Source organism: Megalops cyprinoides, chromosome 22, assembly GCF_013368585.1.
Source record: "Megalops cyprinoides isolate fMegCyp1 chromosome 22, fMegCyp1.pri, whole genome shotgun sequence".
NCBI lineage: Eukaryota > Metazoa > Chordata > Actinopteri > Elopiformes > Megalopidae > Megalops > Megalops cyprinoides.
Window position 1 is genome coordinate 15774926 of NC_050604.1, and position 16231 is coordinate 15791156.

The 16231-nt window shown below is 54.6% G+C and overlaps 1 protein-coding gene across 2 annotated transcripts in view; it reads left to right on the plus strand.

Moving 5' to 3' along the window:
• The window catches only part of LOC118769713 (F-box/WD repeat-containing protein 7-like), an 89309-nt gene that overhangs the window by 12981 nt on the left and 60097 nt on the right, over nucleotides 1-16231 (plus strand). The window contains exon 1 of one of the 2 annotated variants that reach the window (XM_036516991.1): nucleotides 1664-1772. The exons of the other annotated variant lie outside the window; for it this stretch is intronic. The gene's annotated coding sequence lies outside the window, so the exon portion shown is untranslated. Of the gene's footprint in view, nucleotides 1-1663; nucleotides 1773-16231 lie in introns of those variants that run through there. 2 annotated transcript variants of the gene reach the window in all.

Below are 16231 nucleotides of genomic sequence, written 5' to 3' on the forward strand. Positions count from 1 at the left end.
AGAGGGCGAGCCATTTCGCACTTCAGAATTCACCCGTCGCCCCCGTGAAGTGCTGTCTGCCACCTTTAGCAGGGCCCTTCCGCTGAGCGCTGTGACCGCCGCGCTGTGGGCGTGTGTCACTCAGGTGGCCACTGGAGCTGCCGCTTCCAGCAGACAGGTGCTGGCTGGCTTCAGCTGGGATATGGATGGAGGTGTGCAGTGGTACAGGTATCAGTCTCGGGGGGGAAAAAAGCTCATCCCAGGAGGCAGGTGCCTTGGTGCCTCAGGCCGGGTGTGGATGGAGGTACAGTGGTCACCTCACACTGGTGTACTGACTGGTACACGGTCACAGAAATTTGGGAACACACATGGGAGCGATGTTTTTACCGCATCGCTGGTGACTAGAGGACTAGGTAAAAGTGGATAAACTGAAGAATATGCTAGCTAGTTCACGTTAACTAAATTCCTGTTGAATCTAGAGTGTAATTATAACACAGTCCATGCTCTTCCCATAACTGGTATTGATTTGTTTTTTTATTTTAGTGACTCGTAAAGGAATTGCCCTAAAGTAATTGGGCATGGATCGAATTACTCCAGATATGAATATTGAATTACATCTGGTTTAATTGGAATTTCAAAAGCCAGCGTGAACCATCATGTTTTATGCTTATCCAGCAGTAAGAGAACCCTCACGTCCCGTCGCTACAGGTTAGCTCTATTTAAAGAACAGCCGTTGTCAGCATATAGCGCACAGACAACACACAATCCCAGGGGAACTGGGGGGAAAAAAAGAGTCCGTCCAGACATGGCTGGGGGCTCGCTGGAGTGGCCATGTCATGCGTTCTGACACCTGTCTGTGATACAGCAAACCCCGCCGAGCCGCAACCTGAAATAAATCCCCCCAGGCCTTAAAGAGGTGTCAAGGTGATCCGAACGCCACAAAGGCACGAACAAGGGTCGCTTTCGGAGGAGCGGGCAGCGGAAAGCCTTTGAAATGTCTAACATGCATTGCAGAGTAATCCCCGCTGTTTTGGCGGGATCTGGTTGCGGCGGTATAGGTGTGGTTTCTCTGGAACAATGGCATATTTAAAGCAGAGTGTGGAGGAGAGCAGTGGAACAGGAAGCTGCTGTGGGACCGTCTCCGGTGTCAGGCGGCCTGCGGGTCACATTCCTCCGGTGGCCCGGGCCCGCGGATTCCAGAGCAGCTGCCGGAGGGAGGGCCCTCGGCGGGGACGGGCGGCAGCTGCTCCACCTGGCAGCGGGGCGCGGGGTGTGACGTCGCCCCCCCCCACCCGGGGGGGATATTTTAAAGGGAAGTTATTCGGTCGGCGCTCCAGTTCTCCGGGCAGGACAGCGAGGAGCCCAGCACTCAGCTGCCCCGTCGCTCCCAGGTTTCCGGGAAGAGACACTAACACCCCCGCAGCAGGCCTCAGGGCTTGAGCCAATCGCCCGCTCCCCAGCACCCTCCCCTAAACCCCCACGCCCCGCACCCCAATCGCTAATCACGGGACATGAGCTACTAGCCCGCGCCGGCGATGCTACGGCATTGCCCCATACCGCGCTTCGCCACGGCCAGCCCTCGGAGGAAGATGCCCAAGGCACCCGCGGAGAAGGAGAAGGAGAAAGAGAAGGAAAAGGAGAAGGAGAAGAAGGAGGCTTCCCCCTGCCGGGACATGGAGCTGGAGTCGGCCGACCCCGCCGAGGTGGCCAAGGAGGCCCTGCCTCCACAGAAGGTGCTCCGAATCTTCAGCATCAACATCATCGCCCAGGGGCTGCCGTTCTGCCGCCGCAGGGTGAGTGAGACCTCGCGCCCCCCGCTGCCACCGCGGCAACCCCGCCCCAAATGCCAGGGGTCGCTCCGCTGCGCCCCCCTCCCACCTCCCCGCCCGCGGGACACGGTGCGGCCCGGCCGCTCCGGTGTCCGCACCATACCGCGTCCGAGCGCCGCCCGTTTGCCGTTCCGTGCCGTGTCTCTCCCGTCCCCGCACGCAGACATGCCACGCGGCTGTCAGGCATTCTCAGGGCTCTGCTGCGCTTCCACTAAATCAAGGTGACAAGGTCCTGTCCAGGCTTTTGTTTGTTTTCTATAGCTTTTTTCCCCTCTGGGATTTTTCCGCTCTTTTGAAATGATAAAAGAAGAGCATAGGTTGTTGTTTTTTTGCTTTTGTCGATGTGAGGTAAAAACAGACTGCCTCTAAAATAGCCCCGACCTCTGTGACATGCAAGCCCCCTCCGAGCGTGTGAGGATGGTCACGAGCACTCAGCATTTGCAGGGATAAAATGCCTCTCTCGTATTGCTGGTTTTATTGATCGGCTTTGACGCCTTGCCGTTTCTGATCTGTCGTGATTGGTCCAATATTTGACTGTATTGTGGTGTATAGGTCAGGGTGAGAGGCTGCCTGAGTCCGTGTTGGGTTATTTCTCTCAAAAAGAGTTCTTTAAAGGACTGAGGTCAAAAAAATCTGAGAAAATATTTTTGCTCATTTGAATATGGGATTATGGTTTTGTGAGATTTGCTGTCGCATATAATGAGAGCTGCTTTTTAAAGCATGATAAAATTTAGATTTGATGAAATCTGCATACCGCATTACTTTTCCCCAAGCAGTTTGCTGGCAGTATTCTTAATTGTTGTTATAATGCTGCCGACTGCGTATTTGTTTACTGGTTTTCCACTTTATCTGTGCTTGATTACAGCATACATGTTGATTTGCATTGTATTTACGGTCTGTATTTCCCAGAAGAGGACACTATTGATAACAGTAATATAACACGCATGAGTCATCTCTTTTAAAGTGAGCCTTCATTGCATAACGTTGACGTAGAGTCGCACGCAGAACAGTTGAATGGAGAATAGTTTAATGACAAGCTGTAGGACGGTTTGCAGTCTGTCCAAACAGTAAGAGCGGCTCCTGAAAATGGCCACCCGCATGCAGGAAGGGGCGCGCTGGTGTTTGGAATTACACCCCACATGCCTTCAGATCTGAAATATATCAGATGATCCTACACGCAGCGTTTCCAGTGACCGCAGGGGAGCTGCCTGTCAGGGACAGCAGCCGAGCGGACAGTCTGAGCAGGGCCGAGTCTGGCTTGGGCTCGGTACCGATTCGGGCAGCGGGCTCCCGCCGTGCGGCCCGCTCCACCCGGGTCCGCAGAGCTTGGTCCGGGGGTAGCCCGACGGTGGCCCGAATTCGCTCGAGGTTCCCTGGACACCATGCCCCGCGCCCCTCCCTGGCGAACATCGCCACCTCGCAACTGACCTTAAAAAGGCTGGCCGTGACGCCCCTATTTATAGTAGACGGCGTGGTATCGATTCGAATGAAAGCCAGCTGTTGCCCCGTCCGGCCGTACCCTACAGAGCTCATCCTGAGCTTCCCCCGGGCGCGAGCGTTCTGATAGGTGCGCTGGCCGCTTTGATTGGCACGCCGATTCGCTCAGGACGAGAGGCAATATTACACCCCGACAACTGCACTACGGCTTACCAGCGCCCGAACCTAAATTAAGGAAAACTGGGCGGAGGAAAACAACAGCGTTGCAGAAGGTGTGCGGGGGAAAACTGAAATAGCTTTCCTTTTTAGGCAGCGGGCTTTACTAACTGGCACTGGGGCGGTGCTACCCCAGCATCCCGAGTCGGGCCTTGTGTTTGGATGTTGTGTCTTATACCGTGCACTGTGGCAACAAGAGCAGCCACTGCACATCTGTTGAGATTGCCTGAGTCGGATTTTGCGTGCTAGGCCCGAGCAACCAAATTAGCTTTCCTGTGTAACTGGCCAGCAATGTAATAGCGTGTCACGCGGGGGGGACCAGTTGACCATTGATCCGTCGTTTGGAAATAACACCAAATCAGAGCCGGTGCGACCGTTTCCCGATTCCAGCTCTGCAAGATGTTTGGCGGAGTCAAAGAAAGAAGAATACCTAAAACCTCCGTGCCAGAGAAGCGGAAGTTTAATTGTTCCCCCATTGTGAGCGATTGTGAAGGCTCAAGGCTTTTTTCGGAATGGATTCATTACTAAATAGCCTCTATTGAGGGGGCCATTCCATTGATGAAAGGCCATTGATGTGATGGATTCCCGACCATTAGTGATGTAATGCATGCAGATTGCATATTCTCTGGAATTATGCTTGCGCGCACATTTCTCGACAGGCTTTAATGTCCGCTAGGGTGGACGGCGTAGGGAAGAGGCGGCTTCCTGCTGCAGCGCTCTTCGGTCGATGTCACCTGACATTCAGCGCTGGGCGTGCTCAGTAGGAGCTACGTTCCAGCGGAACACTGCTGAACGTGTGCACCGAGTGTGTGGTAGAAGTGTAAGAAGCCTGCAGAAAGAAAGAGTTGCTGATCAGAGGGCTCTTTGTGTTGCTCTATCTTCATGCTTCTTTGCCTCCGCTCTTGGTGTGTGGTGTATTGCCATTAAGGGCCCCTCCAGCTGAAAAGCTGGTGGGGGGGGGGGGGGGGTTGTGCTGATTCGGTGACCCGGATGCCTGTGGCGGGACTCTCGCTCACATCTCCAACATGAAGCCCAGCGGCACGCAGCGAGCAGGCGAAGTGGCTGGGCCCGGCTCCTCACACCCTGGCTGGGGGGTACAGAGGCTGAGCTCTCAGGTTGACAGCAAAAGGATGATGTGTCTGCTGGGCTCCGTCATCTCCGCCTACAGCAGTTTCTCACGTTCAAAGGAGGCCCGATTGCACTGCTCTGCCTTTGGAGAAGAGCTGTTTGTCATCCTGTCCGGTTCCCGCTGTTCTGCTGAAAACGGAAAGCAGTCTCGGCCTCTGACAGGCTGCGCCATTGGACGGGTGCGCGCTTGTGACTTAGCCTCACTGTCTGTGTGTCCTCATCCCCTTGGTGCTCTCATCCTCCACAAATGCACCACAGTATACCGCTAAGTGTCACTAAAACCGCCATCCTCTTCCTGCACTGACCCCAGACCAGTGAGCAAGCCTTTGGTGAATGTTGGTTTGAACAGTACTCCTGCCTGTGACCTAATGGTGAGGGACCATGCCTGCACCAGGTAGCCACGTCCCCCTCTCTATGCTTAGAGTAGGGTGGGGAGTGCTGATTGTTGAACATTGAGTGTTGAATGAATCTGCTGTCATATTTAGAATGTGTTGAAACTCACTTGAAATGTGTTAGGGGTTTTTTTTTTTTTGTTGGCTTGTTTTTTTGCACAATCGCTGGGCGTTGTTTGATTCTGCGGTTTGGAAGAGCGCAGTAGAGCTGTTATGGGAGTGTAATTACAGTCGCGTCCCCGAGGATCGCGGGAGGGATTGGGGGGAGGGGGGGTGGTTGCGAAGAGAGGCGGTGAGGGGAGGGAGAGGGGGGAAGACGGAGGAAATTTGAGGGTGCGGAGCTGTAGGCCAGGGCTTAAAGCAGCGCAGTACACAAGTGCCTCTCTCCGCGCGCCCCGGCACATGTGAAACGGCCTGACCCCTCTCCAGAGCGGTGATTTAGTGGTGCTGTGTCAGAGGCAGCGGGGCGTGTCAGAAGACTCTGTGTGGTAGCACTGCAGGGGAAGAGGCTCTGTGGGCTGCTTTCCCCAGGCCCTGCCCTCTCTGACCTCTACACCCCTCCTGAGGGTGCTGAAACTCACCCATCCATCCTCCACGGCTTCCGCTACAAGCCACTCCAAGCAGCAACAAACGGGCTTTCCCTAAGAACTCGCTTGCTATTTGTTGTTTCAGGTCTGAAGAATAACATTTTGGTTTGGCCAGTTTTGTAGGAGTTCTTGAAGCTCTCTTGTGTTAGGCCCGGATGGACTTGAGCGAGAGACCTTTCTGTCAGGGTTCTGTGCATATCCCTGCTTGTGAGCCATGATCTCCGTCTTGACAGTAATGGTAAAAAGCTGAAATCGATCTCGGGTCAGTTCTTTAGGGTGTGCAGGGGCACCTATTCATCCATTTTTTTTAATTCTGCTAAAGTGCCCCTGCACCTCAGGCAGAATGAGACAGCCACCGCCCCCCTCTCACAGGCTATTAGTTTATTCACCTGAGAGACCGGCAGGCAGCGGTGACCTCTGACCCCAGGCAGTGGTTTCCCGTTGGCCTCAGTGTGGGGGCAGGATGTACACCCCAGGCTCCGGTGTAGCCTGAGGCGGGGAGACACAGAGGGAGGCCCGCGTTAGCCGCACACTGCCAGATTAGCCCTGACCGCAGGGCGCACAGAGACGGAACCGGTCTGATGCGGCGCCGAAATTTCATTTAGGATTACATTCGGGTGGCCGGTTCGTGTTAACGCTCCACTTCCTGTGGAGACAGACACACTGTCCTACCCTTCTGTGGCACGCGTGCAATTCCCTCACATCGCTGAGGTCGCATTTGTTTTCTGTTAGGAGAGGGCTGGGTGCAGTCAGCGCGCGGCAAGCGGCCAGCGTTCCTGAGGGAAGATTAATATTTAAGAGCGAGGCCATGCTTCTCTCAGGAGCTCCTCTGTTCTTTATTCATTCTTTATGCCTTCTTTACTCATTCAGCAAGCTTCTGTTTTGGGCGCCCGAACGTAAACGTGGGTGAAATGCTGCCACCAGCCCGGGGCGCCGAACCTGGCCTCCCCTCCTCTCTCTTCGAACTGAGAGCCAGAGAGGCGCTCTCTCTCCGCTCCTCTCGTGGTTCTTGGGCTTGGCAGCAGCAGCTGGCCTCTGTCAGTGGAATTGATGGAATTTCTCTGAGTCTGTGGAATGATAGCGGTCGGATTCCTGGAGCTTTCGCTGACTGGGGTCACTTATGAGTCCAAAAAGCTTCAAAGCGGCATTTTTTTTGCAGTTTCCCCTGCTAAATTGCATTCCTGTTGTGTACAGTTCTTAGATGTACTGACTATGAGGTGTTCGCGTTTGGGAACTCGATGCCTTTTTACGTTTTGAAATTGTGCAAAAAGATTATTAGCAAACCGACGTACCCTCTATGAAATGTTTCACCACGACCGTGTGCGTGTGTATTTTTGTGAAGTAACGTCTCCAGAAGTGCACGGCTTATCCGCTTATCCACAGAAAGAATCCGCAGCTATCTTCAAAACCTCTCAAACTCCAGATCTGCAAGAAAGCATGCTGGCTGCCTGGCAGCTCGCTTTAAGCCTGGGTGTATAAATAGCCGGGAGTTGGATCGAGTTTCCAATTAAAACGTGCCAAAGAGAAGCCCTCTCCTTTCCCAGGCTCCTATGGAGATCCAGCTGTTGAGGAGACGGTTATCGTGAAGTGTAGCTTTCACAGCGCGACGGAGCCATCCTCCTGGATTCCTGCTCACTGCAGGGCCACACCCTTACACTGGGAAACCTGATCCGGCCCAGCCCAACGCAGCAATGGCAGATTCTCTGCTTGTAGATAGTACCATTTGTTTCAGGCACGATGAATCACTTCGTGGCTCTTTATCTGCGCTTGCGGGGTGCCCTGGGAGAGTACTATAAGTAGAGCACGGTTTCCCAAGATCACCTCACGTCGCTGAAGCTTTTTTTTTTTTTTAAATTGGGTTCAAAGCTTTTAGTTTGTAGGTGCCTACACCTTCATAATCCACAGCTGAGCAAAATTAGTCTCTCAAGGTTGCACAGGGACAAAGGTGAGAAACTGGAGAGCCCAAGTAGTGTGTATAGTGTGTGGCTCCAGGTATCCTGGAAAGCAATTAGATGTGACCCTTGGGTGTTTAGGCTACGGCTGCGATTGGGTGACGTGACCCTCAGGGATTTTGGAAAGCACTCTGAGACACGCAGACGTGACCTTCGCATGTTTTGGAGGTGCTGTAATTGGGTGATGTGAACCTCGGGTCTTTCGGAGGTGGCTGTAATTCGGCACTGTGATCCTCGGTCGTCTTGGAGGCGGCAGCGATTCGGCGCTTTGATCCCTTGTCGATTCGGAGGTGGCTGCGATTGGGTGATGTGATCCCCCGAGGCTCTTTTGGACGGCCCGGGTTCTGGCCCGGGCCGTGGCCCGGATCGCAGTCCGCCGTCACGCGTCTCCCTCGGTCGCATTTCACAAACAAGCTTCTCGCCTTACACTTCAGCCCCCATTTCCAGGAGGATTGGATAAAAGTTACAGAGCTATTTCTGCTGCGAAATCTCCCTCTCATGTGGGTGTGGAGCCCACGGTTCTGCCCTTCAATTAGACAGCTGTGTTTTTCTTCATTAATCCTCTACCCTTCCCACACAGAACCTTGACCTTCATCCTGCCTCTGCATTTATTTCGGCCTGTCACAGCTTTACTGCTTCTCCCCTCTCTGTGTCTGTGTGCTGCCATACGCCCAGAATGCGGAAGGGCCTGCCTCTGGTCTCTTTCCTGTGTCTTTCTGGCCTGTCTATGGCTCTGCCTTGGGCCTTCCTCCAGCCGGCTTCTAGCCTGTCTTTAGGTCTGCCTTGGGCCTTCATCCAGCCTGTTTTTGGCTCTGCCTTGGGCCTTCATCCAGTCTGTCTCTGGCCTGTCTTTGGCTCTACCTTGGGCCTTTATCCAGTCTGTCTCTGGCCTGTCTTTGGCTCTACCTTGGGCCTTCATCCAGATGGTTTTTGGCTCTGCCTTGGGCCTTCACCCAGTCTGTCTCTGGCATGTCTTTTGCTCTGCCTTGGGCCTTCATCCAGTCTGTCTCTGGCCTGTCTTTGGCTCTACCTTGGGCCTTCATCTAGCCTGATCCTGGCATGTCTTTTGCTCTGCCTTGGGCCTTCATTCATCCAGCCAGTTTATAGCCCACTGGTGCTGACTGTCTGTTTTGCTGTCAGAAAAGAGGCATGGATGAAATCTGGTGATGAAGATGCTGGCTCTGTTAGGGACTCTAACTCAAAGGCACCCAGTAAAGTAAAAGTTAGATGATCATCTGGAGAAGTTAGAGCATGGCGATCATTGCTCAAACCTGTCCTTTTTATGCCCCAGGTGTCTGTGAAAGGTTTTGGGATACCAGTACATTACATTACATTCATTTAGCAGACGCTCTTATCTAGAGCGACTTCCAGCACAAAAGAACAGAATTGCATCCGTTTAAGTTGAATGAGCAACAGTGTCAGACCAGGCTAACAACACTCCCGGACTAGTGAGCATGAGCATAATACTATTCAGCCCGACCACAAGTTAACTTGTGCCTAACCTAACTCGGTAAGCCAAGTATAACATGCATCGCAGTCAGTAAATCACATAATCCGGAACACATTGCAATGCTACATGTAAATTAAACAGCAAGTAATACAAGTAGCAGTATAGATAAGCTTTATTTCGTTGACAGAAAGGCAGACCCTACGCATTTTTTCTATCTGTAAACTAACGTTTAAAAAGGTGTGCGAGTTCATGGATGCAGCCATCGTTGGTCTCAGATATAGCTCTGCGTATGTCCCTGTCTCCTTATTTAACCACCCTACTTAAAGAGGCACTAAACTCAAAACTACTCCGTTTTTATGGTGTTCCTCACGTTATTTGACATGCAAATGAAGTGCATTAAATCGTCCGAGGAGCATTGCTTTCTCGAGCTCAGCCGAGCTCTCCGCAGCAGCCTGCGTTTTCCCTTCTTCAGGGAATGGGTGCATACTGAGTTCTGAGTTCTCCCTGCAAGTCAGTATTTACCTCAACATTATCGTTCAAAGCGTGTTCAAGTGGCTGTCCTGGACAAATTAGTCCATTTATGCTTTTACCTCTGTGTTGTTAATAGAAGTAAAAGATTTCAGTTAGAACGTTGTTCTCTGTATCCAGTCCCCAGCGGGCACAACAATGCTAGTTTGAGGCTCTTCTCTGTTTGAATACAAATTTGTCTGTCCTTTGATTATTATTGAAGTGTTCTTGGAATAATTTAGAAATGAGCTTGTTTTCTTGCCTACTGAGAATTAAAACAGAAAGTCTCTTCAGTGTGGATGCCAACGACAGCCAAGCTGAGTAAAAGCTCACCCATTGTGGTTGAGTTATACTCTATACAGTTGCGGTCCCCTCTGGGGTGGACTGTTTGGGGTAAAGCGGGCCAAGTAAAATGGAGGGGCCGGTGGGGTCGAGGATCCCATTTCGGAAAGGGTACTTGTTTGAAATCGTACAAAGGAGCCAATCTCGTAAAGGGTACGGAGAGCCGTGGGTCTGCAGCTCGGCTGGGTTTACAGTTCTCCTGCATTATTCTGGCTCAGATGTGTCTGCTTACTGCCGAGTTGATTACCTTGCGGATTTATTCACGGCAGATAACACGGCCTGTATAGAATACAACCATGGAAGATGAGTATCGGTGTCTCCGCTTTGTGTGGTAAGACCTTTCCCCCACCCTCTGGAAGGAGCTGATGTTCTGTTTTCCTGGTAGCGTTGCTGAGTGATTGATTTAAACCTGGCGGGGGTGTCTGCAGAGCACGTCGCATGTCTGTAGCGGCACATGCCAACCGCCGCTCCTGCGGTCTCATGCCCAGCCGGCTGGCACGGAGCTGGAGGCCAGGGATGCCCCGCTGCGGCCAATCGGGAGGCAGAACCGCGGTCACATGGGCGCGAATGTGTTGCATGCCGATGCCTGGTTTACCTGATTACCCCGGGGAGTGACTCTGCTTCTGGAGGCAGCTGAAACATGAAGAGCGGAGAGCAGGGGACATTCTGATTGGGGGGGGTGGGGGGGGGTGTTGGTGGCGGTCAGTGCTTTGTCAGCACAGCGTCCCATCCTATTTATCCTGCTGTGAGTCATGTCCTTCACCGCACTGCCAGCAATGGGAGGCCACAGTTCTCGGCTTTTCGAGGCTCTCTGAATGCGTCTTGATATATTTGTCCTTTATAAATACCACGTGCAAAAGCTGCCCGTGTTTGTGGGAAGTGGACGAGCGTGCAGCAGGCCTGGGGTCAGCGATCTTCCCTGCGGGAGCTCCTTCAAACCAAATACCCAGACATTGCTTACGAGTGCTGTATGAAGCACTAATGTCTAATGTGTTATGTATGCCTTATGAAGGTTCACTCCATGTAAAGTGCACTGTGGTGCCTTGTAGCTGATGGTGCTGTGGACCTGAGTGTTTGGGCTGGTCCTTTTCAGGGAAAAAGCAGACAGCGCTCGTGTCCCGGGACAGGCACAGAGATGATTCGGGGGGCCAGGATAAGCCATGGGAGAGGCTGTTATAGGGGGACAGTGTGGGTTCATCCTGCAGTCCTGCACACATACATGCTCTCTATTAATATCCCCCACGCCGGCTGGCAGCTGGGCCAGCCTGGCTTTTATATTCTCACTGCGGACTGTCTGGCCCCCGCGGCCCCCGCAGCCCCCACAGCCCCCGCGCTCAGAGGCAGGACGGCAGCGGGAGGGAAGCAGAATCTCTCTGTTTGGCCTCTGTCCACGCTAATCGCTCCTGTCCTCTGGCACCGTCTCCTGCTTTTCTCCGTGAGCGTTTCGTCTGAGTTCTCTCGCTCCACGGCGTGCCTCTCAAGGTTTTGCGAGATCCGAACGCCCGGGACAGCTGATGCTGGAGCGGATGAGCGCTCCGCCCGGCCCAGCCCCGCCCCCCCGCTCCTGGGAGAGGTGGGATTCCTTTGCCCCCCGCCGGCTCCAAATAACCCGAGGAAGGCATCTGGCCCAGAGCTATTCTGAGCCACCTCATTCCCAGGCAGAGATCTGTGAGAGCTCAGCCGGGCCTCTCCCCTCTCCCAGAGAGCAGCAGTGGACCTGTGGGTCGCACCTTTCCATCCCTTCACCTCTCACTTGGGTCTTTTTAAAAAACATGTCTGGAAAAGCTCGGAGAAATTGTGCGTGTTCAGTCCCGTTAAAGCTTTTTGCCTGAAGTGCTAGAGGTCCAGCTGCGCTGCACAGAGCCACGGCTGTGTGAACTGCGTGCTGTGTTCTTTTAGGATCCTTTCTCTCCTTCTGTGTAAAATGGTGTACTTTTTGGTGGCTGTCTACATATGTAAATCATGCTAACCTCATGCTCTCAGGGCTGTGTATGCGGAGTGATCTGAGCATGTTCTGTACCGGGGAGGCGAGGGGGGGGGGGTGGCAATGACCCTCCACCTGCTCGAGGGCTGCGTGGAGGTGCTGACATTTCCCACGCTGTTGACAGCCCTCGTAAAGAGCTTTCTCCTTTCTGAGGAATGTGTCTCGGGGCCCAGCGCGGCTCCGGAGCTGTGGGACACGAATCGGAGACTCCCCGGTCTTCCAGGCTCAACTTCTTTCTTCCTCGCCACCCTCATCCTCCCCACCAGCAGAGACTTACATGCCTCACCCAAAAAGAGACGCTGCGTTACCCTGGTTCTGAGAGATCTGTGTCGCTCCTCCTCTGACGCAGTCATCGGTGCACAGGGTGTGCTTTGTCGGGGCCAGTGTAGGCCGCTGGCCTCTCAGTGTGTCAGCAGCGTGGATAGTGATGGCCTGTGCTCACGGAGGGTCTCCCAGCTGCCCGTGCTGTAACCGAGGCTGTTTATCTGCCCGCTGCTTCATTACCACTGAGAAACCATTTATTTATCAATCGGCTGTCTCTGGGTAACCACTTACTGCTCATCAGCGTCTGTTGAAAGCATCATATTTTGACCGTGAGCGGGATCGATAGCGCCTTTGGTTGACTTTGCCTTTGTGCGGTTCATCGTTCGCTTCCCCCCCCCCCTTATTGATTTTTTTTTTTTTTTCTTGTTTATGTAATTGTCCTACCCTGGCACCCTCTGTGTTCTGGGCTCAGTCCCAGCCTCGAAACGCGAGCTGTTAAACGTTGTCTGGTTTCCACCCTCCCGCCCCCCCCCTTCCTGATCGAAGGAACATCAACCCCCAACCCCCCCCTCCGCGACCCCACTCCTCAGCCATCTGTAATTGGGCCATCAGCGTCGGAGGAGACAGCCCGGTGAACGGATAGCTGTAACCGATGCGGCCGTCTGCACGGTTTGTTTAATCTGCGTATAAAACCAGAAGCGCGGCTCCGTGTGTGGTCCTGTTGGCGCTGCTTAGAGGAGCCTGGCATTTCTCAGCCGAACGCTTCAGATACAGGGAATTGCAGCGGTCATAAGATCCCAGCCCGCTGGCTGCCGGCGCCCCCCCCCCCCCCCCCCCCCACCCCCCCCGGCCCCTCGGAGCTGTGGAAGAAAGCGAGACGCACTCACAGGCCCTTCTCCTCTCCGGCTTTTCACAGGAGAGGCGGCAGGATGGATGCATTGTGGCGTAGGCAGGCCCACCGCTGTGAAGGCGGGGTTCTCTCGCCTTTTTGGAGGGAGAGTTATGTGACAAGTAGAAAGTCTGTTGGAAATAAATGTTAACCGAGCGTTAGCGCTTTACAGCAGCTGTGAATGGGTGGCTGGGAACACACTGGTTCCTCCTGAAAAGAGAAGCCAGGTGTGGAGTGGCACTCCCTCACAGCCCGTGGTTCATTCAGATCAATACATTACCTTACATTACATCACATTACGTCACATGCATTTATCCAGAGCGACTTCCAGCACAATAGAACATAGATACCCAGCTACCCAATACCCAGCCACCTGCTAATACGCTGCCCTCCCAGCGCCTCTGATCAGCTTTGAAGGCTATCGTGTTTGTTGTTGTTTTTGTCTGTGACTCTGAGGGCATCTTGGAACGGTACTGTCCCTCTCCTGTTCATCCAGCTATCCTGCCTCCTGATTGGCCGGCTGAGTCTGCGAGCCAGGGGAGGTCGAAGCCTGACGCCCACTGTTTGTTTAGGAGGGGGGGGGGGCAGCAATGTGTGTTTCTCCGGGGGTGCGGAGCACGCTCTTGTGCTCTTCAGACGGAGCCGTTTAAAAAAACAACCGGCCCGCTCTGCCATTTCCACGTGCGTATGGAGCGTCTCTCAATGATCCTTCATCTGTGCTGCTGAGAGGAGACTGAGAAAGAGGGGCCTCTACAAGTGCTTCACATAGATGGGAAAAGAGGGCTCTGTGTGTGTGTGTGTGTGTGTGTGTGTGTGTGTGTGTGTGTGTGTGTGCGCGTGTGTGTGTGTGTGTGTGCGTGTGTGCGTGCGTGCGTGTGTGTCTGTCGATCTGTCTGACTGGGTGGGTGTGTGTGTCTGTCTGTGTCTCTTTGTGTGCATGTGCGCGTGAGAGAGAGAGAGAGAGAGAGAGAGAGAATTGAACACGGGTGAGGATTGTGCTGTAATTGTGAATAAGCAGCTGGATGACCGCGCTCAGATGCAAGGCTCAGGCATTAGCATGTGCTTGTGAAGGAGCGGCAGGCTGGGATGGCCGTGCCTCCGTCTGCGTTTCCACAGAGACGGGCGCAGGGCGAGGGGGGGCAGCTCTTTGTGTGGGGTGCGGGCTGTGGACCAGGTGAGCCCTTGTTTTTGTTGTGGGCGGGTATTTTGGGTGAGGCAACCCGAGCCGGAGCGTGTCATGCGCGGGATGGAACGCGGCTGCTCTGTGCCTGTGCCCCGCCTATTTATAACCCAGCAGGGCCCTGCTGTGCACGGCCAGCACGCACAAACCCCCCCCCCCCCCCCCCCCCTGCTCTCTGCAGGACCTGGAGCTGAGAGCAGCCCTCATACATGCTCCTGCTCCCTGCTCAGTACCTGCTCCCTGCTCCCTGCTCAATACCTGCTCCCTGTTCAGTACCTGCTCCCTGCTCAATACCTGCTCCCTGCTCCCTGCTCGGTACCTGCTCCCTGCTCAGTACCTGCTCCCTGCTCAGTACCTGCTCCCTGCTCCCTGCTCAGTACCTGCTCCCTGCTCCCTGCTCAGTACCTGCTCCCTGCTCAGTACCTGCTCCCTGCTCGGTACCTGCTCCCTGCTCAGTACCTGCTCCCTGCTCGGTACCTGCTCCCTGCTCCCTGCTCAGTACCTGCTCCCTGCTCAGTACCTGCTCCCTGCTCCCTGCTCAGTACCTGCTCCCTGCTCAGTACCTGCTCCCTGCTCAGTACCTGCTCCCTGCTCCCTGCTCGGTACCTGCTCCCTGCTCCCTGCTCAGTACCTGCTCCCTGCTCAGTACCTGCTCCCTGCTCCCTGCTCAGTACCTGCTCCCTGCTCGGTACCTGCTCCCTGCTCAGTACCTGCTCCCTGCTCGGTACCTGCTCCCTGCTCAGTACCTGCTCCCTGCTCCCTGCTCAGTACCTGCTCCCTGCTCAGTACCTGCTCCCTGCTCAGTACCTGCTCCCTGCTCCCTGCTCAGTACCTGCTCCCTGCTCAGTACCTGCTCCCTGCTCAGTACCTGCTCCCTGCTCCCTGCTCAGTACCTGCTCCTCTCAGAGCCTCCCGCAGCACAGCACGCTGGCCTTCCCACAGTCCTCCCCCGGTTCCTGGGCTCCCTCTGTGTGTTTAATTATACATCACGTCAGTGCTGAGGCACAGAGGAGATGAATGCATTTTGTATGTAAAGCGGCACACATGGCCTCAGCCCGGTGACTCAGCTGGCTATTAATAGCAGCTGCCGCTCCTCCAGTCCGTGGGCCGTGCGCTCTGTCGGAGTGACGGGGGCAGAGGATGCCGGCGGCCCCCGCCCCCCTTCCCTGCTCCGAACCGCCCCATCCCGGCCCCTGCCCCATCCCGGCCCCTGCCCACGCGGGCCTGGCGGATTTGTTCGCTCAGCTGTCACTCACACGTGATGGACGAGCTGTGATGTGCGTGTCCCTGATTCTGGTGGGTTACCCGGCCCTTCTCTCCCTGTCCGGCTCCTCCCATAGGCCTGCCCACAAGCCAGGGGAATGCAGCCCTTTCAGAGTCCAGAGCACCTAAGACTGCACGGCACCAGCTCCACTGGACTGGACTGGCTCGGTTCTGTGAACCGGATCAAGACCCGGTTTCTCTCTTCCAGTAGCAAAGCCCCCATTGTGGCTCTCTCTGAGGCAGAGAGGCCTGTGTTGGCATAGTGAGCTAAATTAAATCTGATTACTTTTGTCCCCGCAGTAGTCCTTAATTAAAGCTCTGCATAATTTTAATTGAGAGGGTTGGATTGGATTTCTGTGGCCAGCCTGTGCGGGGAGCAGTGCATGCGGACTGACAGCAGCACCTAGCGTAGCCGCAGCGTGTCTGCGGAGCAGCAGTCAAGAGAGGAGCTCTGCCGTCAGAGAGCGGGGCGGCCGTCAGAGAGCGGGGCGGCCGTCAGAGAGCGGGGCGACCGTCAGAGAGCGGGGCGGCCGTCAGAGAGCGGGGCGGCCGTCAGAGAGCGGGGCGGCCGTCAGAGAGCGGGGCGACCCTCAGAGAGCGGGGCAGAGCCGTCTGGAGTGCTGGGACACTGTGGGGAAGCAGTAATACCACAGCCTGGCCCTCAAACCTCAGCATTTACATTACATTCATTCATTTGGCAGATGCTTTTATCCAAAGCGACTTACAAGTGAGACAGAGTACAGCACACGCAAAAAGCCATATAAGGAGTCAACAATATTACAAGTGCTGCATGACCAGGTTTCAGTAGTTGGCCAGACAAAATACAAGCTAG